The sequence below is a fragment of the Podarcis filfolensis genome (assembly GCF_964270895.1).
Source record: "Podarcis filfolensis genome assembly, chromosome: 1".
NCBI lineage: Eukaryota > Metazoa > Chordata > Lepidosauria > Squamata > Lacertidae > Podarcis > Podarcis filfolensis.
The window spans coordinates 28,444,363-28,459,117 of NC_139604.1; the positions used below are offsets into that span (position 1 = coordinate 28,444,363).

At 41.6% G+C, this 14,755-nt stretch overlaps 1 protein-coding gene across 2 annotated transcripts in view; it reads right to left on the reverse strand.

Annotated features, from left to right (window-relative positions):
- CSRNP3 (cysteine and serine rich nuclear protein 3) overlaps window positions 1–9,688 on the reverse strand; it is a 93,261-nt gene extending 83,573 nt beyond the window's left edge. For both annotated transcript variants that reach the window (XM_083577256.1, XM_083577257.1), the window contains exon 1: window positions 9,561–9,688. The gene's annotated coding sequence lies outside the window, so the exon portion shown is untranslated. The remainder of the gene's footprint in view (window positions 1–9,560) is intronic.
- Window positions 9,689–14,755: the final 5,067 nt, after the last annotated feature.

Here is a 14,755-nt window from a genome sequence, read left to right on the forward strand (position 1 = left end):
GCACACTTCTTCAGATACCTGGTATCTGAAGAAGTGTGCATGCACACGAAAGCTCATACCAAGAACTAACTTAGTTGGTCTTTAAGGTGCTACTGGAAGGAAAAAATTTTTTTTGAAAAGGATAGTTTTCCACCTAGACTAGGAGTAAGCAACAAAGTGTCCTCTGGTGAGCTACAGCTCCCCTGACCATTGGCCATGCTGACTGGGGCTGATGTGAGTGCACAACACCCAGAGGGCACCTTGTTGGCTACCCCTGTCCTAGACTGTGTGACCTTACCTTCAGGCATCATTAAATCCTTCTGCAAAGGGGTATGTTACATAGATTGATGCTGGAACCAGCAATGGGTTCTGTCTCAACAAAATCAGGCTTTGAAGTCCTAGCTCCCAGATTGCTGCATGAGACTTGCCCTCAAACAGTCTGCCACCCTGCTCTACCTCACTCATACGAGCTGACAATACTGAGGAGGTTCCCGGCTTTCAAGTGTGCCTCACGCTACTCATCATCCAAGTGCTCAAAGACTGCCTGTGTGACTCACAATCACACACAGGTCATCTCCTCAGTGCAGCACACATAAAAAAGTGTTGCTGAAGAACATTAAAAGCAGAGACTGAAGCATTTTGCACACCTCTCCAAGCACATTTACTCACTGATGCAAATGGCACGTTGTCTTCCAGGAATCTGACACACAGAGAGATTCTCAGAGGAAGCCACAACTTGCTATGGCAGAAGACAGCTAACATAAGATTTGTGAGAAGGCTGCTTTGTCCCTTCATTTTTACCTGAACTAACCCTCACATTCCACAGTTTGCCCAACGTAAAATGCACTTAAAGTTAATAGAATCAAAGATAGCCATTAAATCATTACGAAACATGATGTGGAAAAATATGTCCTATATTGTATGCAAATAGCAATCTCAATTCTTCTGAGTAAGGGTTTTTATGTACCCAAAATGGAAAGACACAGGCACAAAAGAGAGGCGTCAAACAGGCTTGGGGAATCTACAAAATTTGCCAAAGCACAAAAATCTTAGAGGAAACCCCGCCTTAAAAAACAAAAACACAGATGACTGAGCATGCTCGGTGGGCATGGAATGCTGACCTTTTGGGGGTGGGGTGGAATGGAAAACCAAGAGGGGAATGGAATTGTGTGTCTGGATGAACTAAGGATGCAATACTAGGCATGCATGTTTGGGTGTAAGAACAGAATAACACTTCTTCTGGGGTAAACATCCATAGGATTGCAGAGTAAATTCTGCACTATTTCCATTTTTTTTTTAAAAAAAGTTTTATACAGTTGTATAAGATGACTACTGGAAGTCGAACCAATATGACTGATCGCCTAACTTCTGCAACTGATTTTTTTAAAAGGATTAGCTAAGTGCAGCTATTGTCTCCTTGCTAAACGTTTCTTGGAATGAAAACTACTAATACAGATAAGCCTTGCTAGAGATTCAGTTAAGGAAAATGGCATCTTTGTATGACTACTACACAGATGGGTACACCCACTAGTGAATTATTTAAAAATAATTCTCTCCTTTTTTTTCTGCGATCCAGTCATAACATTGTTTAGGGTTGGTTTTTTCCTGAAGAAAATTATAGTAAGAGATAGAAAGCTTAACAGCCAGATCTTTGAAACACGGAATGAGTCACAGTTTGACATCTCAGTTTGGCCTCAAATGCACCAAATGAATAGAAAAAAAATCCAGGTAAAGTTATCTAGAAGCTGAACATGTTTGCTTCAGAACAGAAATGAGCTCTTTTTTAAATTAACATTATTATTAGCAGATGAATGCATGAACCAGATGTTACATATAAAGCATTGCTGTGAAGTACTGAGTCGCACAAAATCCATGTTCACAGCCCAGTAATTGTATATCATAAACTGGTATCTAGGGAATGATGTGAAAGTTAATTTCTGATGCCTGCAGTTCAAGACACTGGGATATTTTATAAAAGAAAATACTTATAGTGAGTTAGCTCCCTTTCCACATTAGAAAACTGAGTCTGATATTTTTCCATACTACTGGCTTTGTATGATTTCTACGTGAACAGAAAACACTGACAAATCCATGCCTTGCTTTTGACCACAGATAGGATAACTTCATCATTCTATATAACTTCAACCTGCAAAGCTCAGAGCAGTGGTTCCCAATCTTTCCCCACCACTTGAAAATTGCTGAGGTCTTCATGACACACACTCCATGCCTGTTGTAGCAACTGAAATTCCACAGAATGCAAATAGTAATACAATGGACCACAATATGAGACATAAAAGAAGCAATAAGAATGCAATTACAAATCTATATGGCTATTCAGTGTGATGGACATGCCATATCCCATCTTCAACCACAAACCTAGACATGCCACAGACCAAGGGAATGAGGCTTGAGAATCACAGTTTGCGAGTCTTGGCTTAATAACCTGTTAAATACACATAGCCAACAAAAACAGCAAGTATGTGTATTGCAATACAAATAGCATTGCATTAATGCAAATGTAGGTGTTCAGGTATTCTTCTTCTTTGGTGATCACTCGTAGCCGAGTAAGATTGTCTTCCATAAGCATGGTTTTAACAATGAGTCCGTAAATGACTGTGGAGGCCAATTCTGGATCCACACGTCCTTCCACAGTGGGGACATTGGTTTCCGGGTGGGAGTTGATCACGGCGTGGATTTGCCAAGTGTGCCTTCCTCTTAGCATGTTTCTCCCTTGCATCCTGAGTTTGAGTGTCTTCAAAGCCCATGACACCTTTGGTAAAGGCTGTTCTCCAACTGGAGCACTCGCAGGCTTTCCCAGTTGTCAGTGTTTATACTACATTTTTTAAGATTTGCTTTGAGACAGTCTTTAAACATCTTTTGTTGACCACCAGCATTACGCTTTCCATTTTTAAGTTCGGAATAGAGTAGTTGCTTTGGAAGACGATCACCAGGCATCCACACAACATGACCAATCTAACAAAGTTGATGTTGAAGAATCATTGCTTCACCATTGACGGAATCTTTCGAGGAGTTGGAGATGGCATTTATAAGTGGTCCATGTTTCACAAGCATATAATAAGGTTGGTAGTACAATAGCTTTGTAAACAAGCATTTTGGTTTCCCTGCGAATGTCCCGGTCCTCAAACACTCTGCACTTCAATCAGGAGAAAGCCACACTCGCAGAGCTCAGGCGATACTGGATTTCGGCATCAATGTTGGCCCTTGTGGAAAGATAACTACCTAGGTAGGAGAAGTGATTGACATTTTCCAATGTTACACCATTGAGTTGGATTTGTGGTGCTGCAGAGGGGTTATTTTGTACTTGCTGGTACAGCACTAAAGGTGTTCAGGTACAGCTGCAGTCACAATAAGGTGACCACAAGACAACAATTTCTCCAGGAAGCATGATTGTAAATGGATCAGCTTTATCTCCTGGGGCACAAGTAGCATCTTAAAAATCCTGTTACAGACTCCGCTAACCCAGAAATAGTACCTCGGGTTAAGAACTTTGCTTCAGGATGAGAACAGAAATTGCACGGTGGCAGTGGGAAGCCCCATAAGCTAAAGTGGTGCTTCAGGTTAAGAACAGTTTCAAGTTAAGAACGGACCTCCGGAACAAATTAAGTACGTAACCAGAGGTACCACTGTACTGGTTTGCATTGAAAAAGACCTTGTTTCAACTGCCTTTGCTTTACATCGGTTGCTATGCAACACATGATGCTGTTTTTGAAGAGAGAGATGCCTTGTTAATTTATAATGCTTTAACAGAAAGAGCCAAACTAGATATCTGAACCTTATAATCCAGTTACAGGTATTTGGCATATAGTGTCAATCAGTTCCTTAACAAAGAAAAAACTACTAAGTGCAATTATTGTAGTTAATCAGAAACTACAGTATTTACTTGAATCTAATGCTCACCTTTTTTGGCAAAATTACATTGCAAAAATTAAGGTGCACATTAGATTCAATGGCACATTAGACTTCAGAAAAGACGGCCGTATTTTATATATTTTATATATCTTCTAAACCACTTGTTTGTAATCCTAATGAGCTGCCGAGGAGTTGCAAGCTTCATTGGAATGGGACTTTTAGCAAAAAAAAAAACTAGGGGAACATTATAAACTAGGGGAACATATATATATATGAGCAATTATTTTAGCATTATATTCATTTGTTCAAAACATTTATGAACTGCCTCTTTATTATTATTATTTTAAAAAAACATTTCCAGAGTGGCTTTAGTCTACCTAAATCAAATAGAACATGATATATTACAATATCATTGGACAGGGATATAGAACAAATAATTATTTGTAGTGTTGCTTGCAGTAGAAACATAAGTTACTTAATTAAATGACTTTCCTATTATAATTAATAGTGGGTTTAGTGAATCATGTGACATGCTGAAAATCATAAAATATATCCACACACCGTCCTTCACAGGGAGGAAATAAAATAGTGGCCATTCTCTCTATAAAAACCGCCCAAGTATGAATTATTTCTACCATGACACACTTTCAAAATACCTGTGCAGTCCAATGGGACTTATTCCCAGGTAACAGGGTACAGGACTGCAGCCTTAATTCTTCCAAGAACAAAACCTTTTGCTTAAAAAAGACCAAGGTGCTGCAATCCTTTCTCATTTTGAAGTCGGTAGCAATGCTCTCATTGATTTGAAAGGATCAGCATTCCACTCAGGAATGCATTTCAGAGAAAATTCTATATCTAATCTAATATGTGAAGAGACTTCTTTCAGTGACTCATGGTTTCCAGTGGGAGAGAAATAGGTGGGGTGGGGTAGGAAGAAGGAAAAGGGCAGAAGAAAGAAACAGCACTGTTCCACCCTTGCATTCACCTCCTGGCAGAAGTCTAGCAGGGTGCTGAACTAGGTGCTGCAGCTGCCTTCACTCTCCCCCCCCCCCGGCCTCCTCCTTACTATAGGATTTCAGCCTTACAAGTACTTAAAAATCAATAAAGAGCAGGATCAATGAAGGATAACATTGTGTGTGTAACCCCTCTGAAATAAATGGTGTTAAATGTCCCTATTTTATTGGATCCAGACTTACCGTAGTCACATCTACTTAGTCATCGTAAGTAGCTCTACTGATCGTTGGTATACAAATTTAATAACTAATAGTAAATAATAATAATCATACTGAAATCAAAGGGATGACTGGCTAACTTTCTTTGCAATGGGTCTTCTCTAGGCATGATTAATGTATGGTTGGTATCCATCTGTCTCAAGATACAATGGAAGAGTGTGCCTTTGGGGGTGAAGTCAAACCACTGGAGAGTTACAGCGCCTGCTGTGGCCGTAGAGACTGATACGGGAGAGATATGTTTTGTTGCAGCTGGGGCAGATGGATGAAGGTGTCCAGTTGTGCTGATAGGTGTACCATGGCGTTTTTCTCTCTGCCCTTCTCCCAGTGGTCATTTTGCCTCTGGTCTAACAGGGACCAACAAGGCAATCCTAACTGTGTCTACTGTTACTCCCAGGCCTTAGTTTGGATCAAACCCAAATATTATTAAAACCCACATGCAGAAAATACAAGAACTCCCCCCGGACAGGAATTACAGTGGTACCTCAGGTTACATAAGCTTCAGGTTACATACGCTTCAGGTTACACAATCCACTAAGCCAGAAATAGTGCTTCATGTTAAGAACTTTGCTTCAGGATAAGAACAGAAATTGTGGTGGTGCGGCGGCAGCAGGAGGCCCCATTAGCTAAAGTGGTGCTTCAGGTTAAGAACAGTTTCAGGTTAAGAACAGACCTCCAGAACGAATTAAGTTCTTAACTCAAGGTACCACTATACCAGCAACAGGTCGTCTTCTCAAATACAGTGGTACCTCGGGTTACATACGCTTCAGGTTACATATGCTTCAGGTTACAGACTCCGCTAACCCAGAAATAGTACCTCGGGTTAAAAACTTTGCTTCAGGATGAGAACAGAAATCGTGTTCCAGTGGCGCAGCTAAAGTGGTGCTTCAGGTTAAGAACAGTTTCAGGTTAAGAACGGACCTCCAGAACGAATTAAGTACTTAACCCGAGATACCAATGTATTCGGTAAACCTTCAGTATTGTGCAGGAAGAAGACTGTCACCATTTAGCCAAAACAAACACACACAAAAATATTAAAGGGTCTGAGACAAAGCTTAACTTTGTTGCTGCTTAAATGAATGGAAGCGGGCATCTTTTGTGTGAGAGGAGCAATGCAGGGATTTCAGAGAGCTGCAATAGTTCCTTTTTCTACATTTACCACCCACTTTCACAGCTACTGGAACCTTTTATCTCCCAGCCTCCCACACAAGCACTCCCTTCCCTCCCAAGTAGGAACTGCAGCCAAGGCTGGTGGGCTTATCTCCATTCTACAAGGCGGATGAAAGCTTGCCAGCAGCACTGAAAGGTAGCACAGGATAAGAAATTACAGGTCTGTGGTTCACACAATTATTAAAGAACTTTGAAAATTAGCGTGGCAATGCTGCACATAGCCCCCGTTCTGCATCTTCTCGGTTCCTTGTTATTGTAAGAGGGGCTAGGTGGATATTTTTAGCCATAGAAAGGCAAATCCATCTGCAGTAGAAGGTTTCCAAGGAAACTGAATAATTGAAATATGTGTTGAACTAAGATCTGTTTCTACCAATTTCTCTTGATTACAGGAGCTGCTCCCACACGGCGCCTAGTCACTGAATTCGGGCTTGTGGGAGAGCCGAGTTTGGGAATTGCTGGGAAAAGAAGCGGAGTCAGAGAAGAGGCTCACAGACTGTGTACACATGTCATTTTATTCTAGAATCAATGGAAATCGAGTACCATTTGCCCCCCTCGCCGCCACACACAATCTGGACCTAATGCATATTTGTTGCCCTTAAAATGCACTTCTTGAGAGACGGGTTTCATTCTGAAAATAAAAGCTCGCTGCAGATCAATTCTGCACTACAATGTGTCCATTTGAAAATGGGGAAGCAGATGTCAGTGGGCCTGGCAATGGAGCAACACCTGTCCAATGGCATTGGGGGTGAGAATATACCAAGAGTGGAATTACCACTTCCTTCCTCTCTCACCTGGGGCAGGTGCAGGGAGGAACTGATGTGGATAAGCTAATCAAGCAGAAGGTTTTCAAATGCATGTCAGGTGACCACACCCACTCTTGAGGATGCCAGGATCTAGACTCAATCTAGATGGAAAGCAGCACATTGAAGATGAGCATGAATTATTCCTGACTGAGGAAAATGGTGTTTGTTTGTTTGCTTGCTTGCTTTTTGGTGCTACAAATGGGGTAGTGTACGCAGCCTGACTCCGAACAGATAAATGTTAAACTGAATACTACTAAAGGCATTTGAAATATAAAAATGAAAGTATTATAAGTAACGGGGGGATCCATTAAAATTATCTCTAAATTGAAAAAAAGTTGGCATATGAAAGGGGGGGAATGCAGAAAGGGGAAGGGAAATGCCAGGATTTTGAAAGAAGTATTGGACCACTGCTTTTGACAAAGTTTAACAGAAATACTAAATAATGATCACATTTAATATTTAGCTGGGTTCCCCCCTCCATGTATTTTTAATATTTAATTGCCCTCCCACACTTCTTCCACATGTGTGTTTATGTGGTGGGGGATGGGGTAATGTCCTTTTAAATACTTTCATACCCAGATTTTTTCTTCTCCTTATGGGATTTTTTTTCTTTTAGACTTCTCTCAATCTTTTTTTCCATTATGAGCTTTATAATGCGTTTTCCTGTACAGTGGAACCTCGGGTTACATACGCTTCAGGTTACATACGCCTCGGGTTACATATGCTTCAGGTTACAGACTCTGCTAACCCAGAAATAGTACCTCGGGTTAAGAACTTTGCTTCAGGATGAGAACAGAAATTGTGCGGCGGCAGCAGGAGGCCCCATGAGCTAAAGTGGTACCTCAGGTTAAGAACAGTTTCAGGTTAAGAACGGACCTCTGGAACGAATTAGTTCTTAACCCGAGGTACCACTGTAGTCAGTCCATCTAGCCATTACTGTCTGTTTTGAGGGGCAGAGGCTCTCTTGGGTGAAGATCCTGCCTACCTCTGGAAACAGATTGTATTAGGTGGGTGATACAAGGGATCTTTGGCATGGGACCATTTGTATGCAAAGCATGAGATCTACTACGTTATGGCACACAGAAGAAGATTAATGAATGAGGACCACCTTCATATTTAAAGCTGGGATTCACTGCAGTATTTCTGTGCATGCCCACCAGAATCACTCTTCATATGAATTGTACATCCTTGAGCATTTGTTTTTCCTTAATTTATTATTCATATATAGAATGTTTCCCACCAGCATTTTGCGTTTGATACATTAACTGGGAAATGCACCAGTTTCAGTACCAAGAAATGCCATTACAGAAAGGGAGGGCATTTCACTTTACATCTTCAGCTTCCTGCTGCATGATTTTGGTCTCTAAAATATTCACTCTTTTGATGCAATACAGTACAATATTTTGTCCATTTTAATAGGCAGCTCTTTGACACTATACAGGCACATTCATAGAATAACAGACTTGTAGAGTTGAAAGGGACCTTGAAGATCATCTAGTACAACCCCCTGCAATGCAAGAATATGCAGCTATCCCATACGGGGATCAAACCTGCAACCTTGGGGTTAGCAGCACCATTAGATATAAGCTCCCACTCCAAATTATACCAGGAGTTGGCAACACTCCTAGGAAAACTATGTAGGTCAGTGTATGTTGTTCCCGTACATGTAGTTGCACAATAACCCAATTTTAAGCGCTGAACCAATATTGTGCATTGCCATGATTTAAATTAGAGAACTGAACAGCAAACATGGTGAGCTGATATGTTTTTCTGCTGGTTTTAGCCACTGAAATATCAGTGCTAGAAAATCTGTGGCGTTGTTTCAAATCAATAGTAATCCACACGAAGCGGTACACTAAACTGTTAAATGCCTTATTTTGAATAGGGCAACTGAAAGGATTGTATTTTCATTTCCCTTACGAATTATGAGGGAATGGGATATTCATTCAAAAACTGAAAGCATGATGAAACCCGTTAAAGCCACTGACCACTAGAAGTTGTTTCCTCACTTCTTCCAGTGGCACATTTCTGAATTAACAGCCCAAAGAGCCCATATCTTGACCAAAGGTTACATCATCAAATGCAGTGCCTTTTTTCCTAGGCCTAAAGAAACACTCTTTTGATTTCCCAGCACTTGTCTTTTTGCCATGATCATAATATCTACAGTCTAGCAAAAGCTTTGTACTGTGCACCTCGCTATCTGTGTGCCCTTAACTGCTCCCCCTTCACTTAAGACTGACAGCTTAGCTCACACGTTAAGGAAGTTGCCAGAGAGATTTGGATGAGCTACAGATTTTACTGTATATGGATTGCTTACTGGAAGAGATGTACACACGGGAAAGACTAGCAAATTGCTAAACTGCCTGAAAGCCATTAGCACTGCGCAGGCTACACCAAATGCGCACGCAAGCATTTTATACGACGCAGACAATGCTCAAGGACTTGTGCAACAAGAACAACAAAACCATCTGCTCGGTCCTCTCTCCCTTCCCCCACCCCCTTGAATTACCTGTGATCGGGATTCTGTTATTTCAGCTCCGTCAAGGCAGACTGAAAGGTTCACTCCTTCTTCCACCAGCCATTGAGCGGTGGTCAGCCAATCAGAGACAAGACATCCTGGCATCCTCTGGAATGCTCTCTCTTCCTCTGCCTCCTCCCTTCTACCCAGTTCTGTGCAAACCACGCTGGGGAGGGGGTGGGGAGAAGGAAGATAAGCAAAGCCAAGGCAAAACATGCTGAAACCAAAAATAGGAAGAAGTGGGATTTCTGCACTGAGAAAATGGCCAAACCAAACATTTTCCTAGTTAGCTATTGCTAAGGAACCGATACAGTATTATTGTTTTCTATGTCCAAAATAAATCATCCTGTCTGCCAAGGAACGCTTTGTAGGTAGGCAGCAGGAAGCGAACTAGAAATATGGGCAAAGTGTTTGGATGCAAATCAATAAATTAATCATTTGCATGAAGCCATCACACCAGTCACCAGATTTCAGAGCAGTAAATTTCAGCAAACCAGTGCCCACAGCAGCCTTACTGTTTTAATGAAGCTACCCAAAAGTGAGTGGCTGAAATCCCATGAATGGGAATCCAGCCCTGATGTCACTAACGTATGGATAATTTAAAAACTGGTTGCAGGTTCTGTTTTAAATCCCTGTTATATCAGCAAGCTAAATGCAGTATTATCTTTTTTAAAAAGAAAAGAAAGGAAATGAATAAAAGCATTCAACAATGCATTTTACTCCCTCCCTCTGCTGCAATGGAAAATTTTGATTGATGAACCTGACTTGAAACATTAGGTACTTTTATATAAAAAGCAGCAATGCAGTCAGCAACTCCAGACACTGAAGCACCAAATGCCTGGGAATCCAATAATTCCATTCAGGCTATTGATATGGCATGATATATGAGAAATATTGCATAAAGGCATTATTGTAATGAGTGGCATTCAAATAAGTTTTACTCAGGGTAGACCAGCTGACATTAATGGACCCAACCTAGTCATATGTAGTAATTTAAATTCCTGTAACACTTTACACCACAAATGTTCCTATTAATTTTTGTTCTGCCTATGTTGTGCTGTAGCCCGCCCTTACAGCAATAATGTGGCATTGGAGAAGCATCGCAGAACAAACTGAAGCAGAATAAACCCACCACTAACACACTATTACGGTGTCAAGAACATGTTGCAGATTGCACCCACAATATTTATTTTCAATCAATCAATAAAACACCAGTGGGAAATAACTGCTGCAAGAACTATTGCCCGGACATGGAAATCATTACAATTATTGTTATGATTCCAACTGCCTTCCAACTCTAAAATTCTACGATTCTACGATTAACTACGGATCAATGGTATAATGCAATTTACTGAACAGCATTATTGGGAGAAAACTGACAGAAAAATTAAAAGCAGCAAGAGGCCAAAAGAAACACAGCAATTTTTATGCAGTCATGTGTGACATTATTGCTAACGCAAACAATGAGACATATGGTAGAACAATACCCATAGTTCATAGCACAGTCTAGAGTGTATGAAGTACACATTTTTATTTTCCTGCTTCCCACCTCCCCGCTTCCTATAAATTCTAAATGGTATTGATACAATACCTTTTATGTATGGTCCTCAATCTAAACAATGCATGTTACTGTACATAATTCCATATCTGTAATACTTGTCATAATTCTGGTGTATACACTTCAACACTTGGTTAGCATATTCAGAAATGTTTACATAAGTGTTTATTGTTGCTTTAAGTTTATGCAATTGTTGCATGTCATATTCTCTAACATAAGCAAAGAGATATCTCAATGCAACCGTGTTTATATATGAAAAGGAATAGAAACTATGTGATAACCAAACATTATTTTTTTTTTTTCCTTTGACAGCGCACTTTGCAACTTTGATGCAGTTTGCTTACATTATTTCTCCCTGCCATTTGTAAGCATACATCTGATCATGGTCATTCATAACCATTCATATAACCATTTGTTTAATAGTCCATGAAGTAATAAATTTTCTGCAAATTAAGAAATGCACATGTTAATGCAATGTTAACCACATAGGTTGGCATTGCTAGATTTACAAGAGAATATGAATTGTTCCTACTCTTTGCTTCAGCTATTGAGTGAAAGTTTAGATTAGGGGCTGCCAACCTTTTTTGGACCAATGGGCATATTTCAAATTTTGACAAAGTGTTGTTGGTGATAGGCACAAAATGGCTGCCACAGGGGGTACTGCATAGCACAAGATGGCTGCCATGGGCAGCATGGCAAAACACAAAATTAGAATGCATACATTGCTGCTTCCCTGGCCCCAGACAACTTCATGATTACTGTAGGAACTCAGCTTATGCCCTGCTGGTCCTGATTAAGGAAATAATACAATATTGATTCTCTCTGAGTCTCTCATCTCTCTCTCTCCCATACCTACGATGGTGTTGATTTCTAATAAGAGACAGCATTCCCCGGTGCCAGGTGGCCCCACCAAACATATACACATATGTACACATACAGATCACAGACACACATGCATCTTTCCCTCCCCCGCCCCCCGTTTCTCACGCACTTCATCTATGTGCAGCCACACATGCGCTTCCTTCTCTCTCTCTCTGCCCAGCATCTTTACCAGCTTGAGTGAAAAAAGCCTTGCGCGTCAAGGTCCCCCAGGCCATCCCAATAACTCACACTCCACACATCAATTTTGTTTAAGGTTTTTGGCATGAATTTGGCCACAACTTTATTTAAATACACACACGTGAGTGGTTGCTTAGGCATTGGTTACGACTATCTGTCCTTGCCCTCAAGGACAGAGCTGGCCTTCCGGACACCAACGGAAGCCCTTGCCCCAGGGACAGAACTGACTTCTGGATTCCAGCGGAAGCCAGTGAGGGAAACAATTTTTGGGGAGAAAATGAAGCTGGGCCTCAGTCCCTCACTTCTCACACTCATGCTCCTGGTGGCTTTCACGGCCCAAGTCCGATGCCACGGACAAGGACGAAAAGAATGGCAACCCCCTGGATTCCTTTAACGGAATTCCCTTTACGCACCACCATTGGAGGGGTAGGCACTTACCCCTCCACCAACCAATTTTAACCAATGCCTAACCGCCAACCTTACAAATTGTGACGATTTGCTACGCAGTAGGCAAAAACCAAATGGCAACAGTCAATCAGCCAAATGGACAAAATTCCTACCAGGCCCCTGCCCCAAGGCAGATGACCCCATGACAGGCATAGCAAGGTCAGAGGACAACGAAACCCCCCCCCCCTTTTCAGGGAGGGTGGGCGGGTGATCCGGTGCATGCAGCCCAAGAGAAGGCCCCAGGCTGCGAGCCCTGTATTTTAGACCTCTGACCCCTTCCACACTTTAGCAACATAACATTCTCCCCAGCAACACTCCTTGCCCAATCACAGCATGTGGCCAATTTGCCCAACAACAGTGGGGTGGCCTTTTTGGCCCCCACCTCAACACATGCTCTCTATTATGGAGAACACGCTCCTCAACACACTCCTATTTCTCTTCTAAGGCCACCAAAAGTAAGTGGATATATGAGGACCTAATTCTGATCCCTGAGAAACTTAACTGACTTTTTGTCCCTTACCCTAAATAACCAGCCTTTCAATAAAAATATTTGTCCTCTTCCCTTTCACCAGTTCATTAACGCATACGGATACAAAACAATTTGCCTATGGTTAAGTTCCAATCTGGTATTGTTCCACGATCTTCAAAAATGCCAGTTGGCTCACAGCGCATTCCTGCACACATGACTACTCAGAAGTCAGTCCTGCTGAGTTCAATGGGACATCCTTGCAGCCAGGTAAGCGTGAAGTGTCAATCACCACTTTCCGTTGGTCTGTTGAACAAAAATAGAGTTTCAGATTTAGTCTGGCACCTTACAACTCCCCTCTTCCACATATCCTGCCCACCCACAACTTTCATACATGTTCTAGACCCTTATCCGCCTTAACAAGTCTGTAATTATTTGTGTTGTCCCCTCCCTAATCCCTGCCTTGAATAAAGGCAACATCAGCTATTCTCAAATCACCGGACTGAATCAATACAGTCAAAGAGAAGCCAGGAATATGACTTGAGCTATAGCTGCAATCTAATGCTGACATACAGCGACAAGTTCAGAAGATGACACAAAAGGACATGCAAGGTGAACTGCCTATGGGCACATAATCACTGCAAGTCAGACCAGACTCCAAGGGCATAAACTGAAAATGTCAAATATCTACAAGATTCATGGACATAGCAATTGGCTTTCTTTTGCAGCCTTTAGCACATGCATCCCAAAGCTGACCCATTTCTTAAACTTAGCCTGAAGACTGGAGACAAGAGTTTGCAGGATGAAAGAGAGGGAAAGAACAAACATTTTTTTTAACCAGAGTACAGTAGTTATAATGCATTAAACTCACTATCCAGAATAACCCAAGAAAATTTAGGGAAGGGAAATTGAAAAGCTGAGATGATAACAACAACCATCACACTGATGGATAAAAAACATGTCTCCAAAGCATGCTGTTTTCATTAATGCGATATGACCTGCTGGGTGACCTTGGGCCAGTCACACTTCTCTGAAGTCTCTCAGCCCCACTCACCTCACAGAGTGTTTGTTGTGGGGAAGGAAGGGAAAGGAGAATGTTAGCCGCTTTGAGACTCCTTAAAGGGAGTGAAAGGCGGGATATCAAATCTAAACTACTACTACTACCTGCTGCACCCCATGATTATTTAAAGGGCATTATAGGGCTAGCTGGAAGTCCTGCTAGACCTGTATTTAAAGGCAGGTGTGCCAAGTAGATTAGCAAAAGTTACCTGTCCCTGAACAGTGTGACATGTTTTCTTCCCAAAGCACCATGGATAGGATAATCTAGATCTGGCATAACTTTCTGTATCTCATTACAGTGGTACCTCGGGTTACAAACGCTTCAGGTTACAAACACTTTGGGTTACAAACTCGGCTAACCCGGAAGTAGTACCTTGGGTTGAGAACTTTGCCCCAGGATGAGAACGGAAATTGTGGTGATGCAGTGGCAGCAGGGAGGCCCCGTTAGCGAAAGCGTGCCTCAGGTTAAGAACGGTTTTGGGTTAAGAATGGACCTCCGGAATGAATTAAGTTCATAACCCGAGGTACCACTGTATAGCATGCATGTTTCAAAATCCTAGCCCATTACTTCTGCAACAGAATCTGTGTCCTAATTGT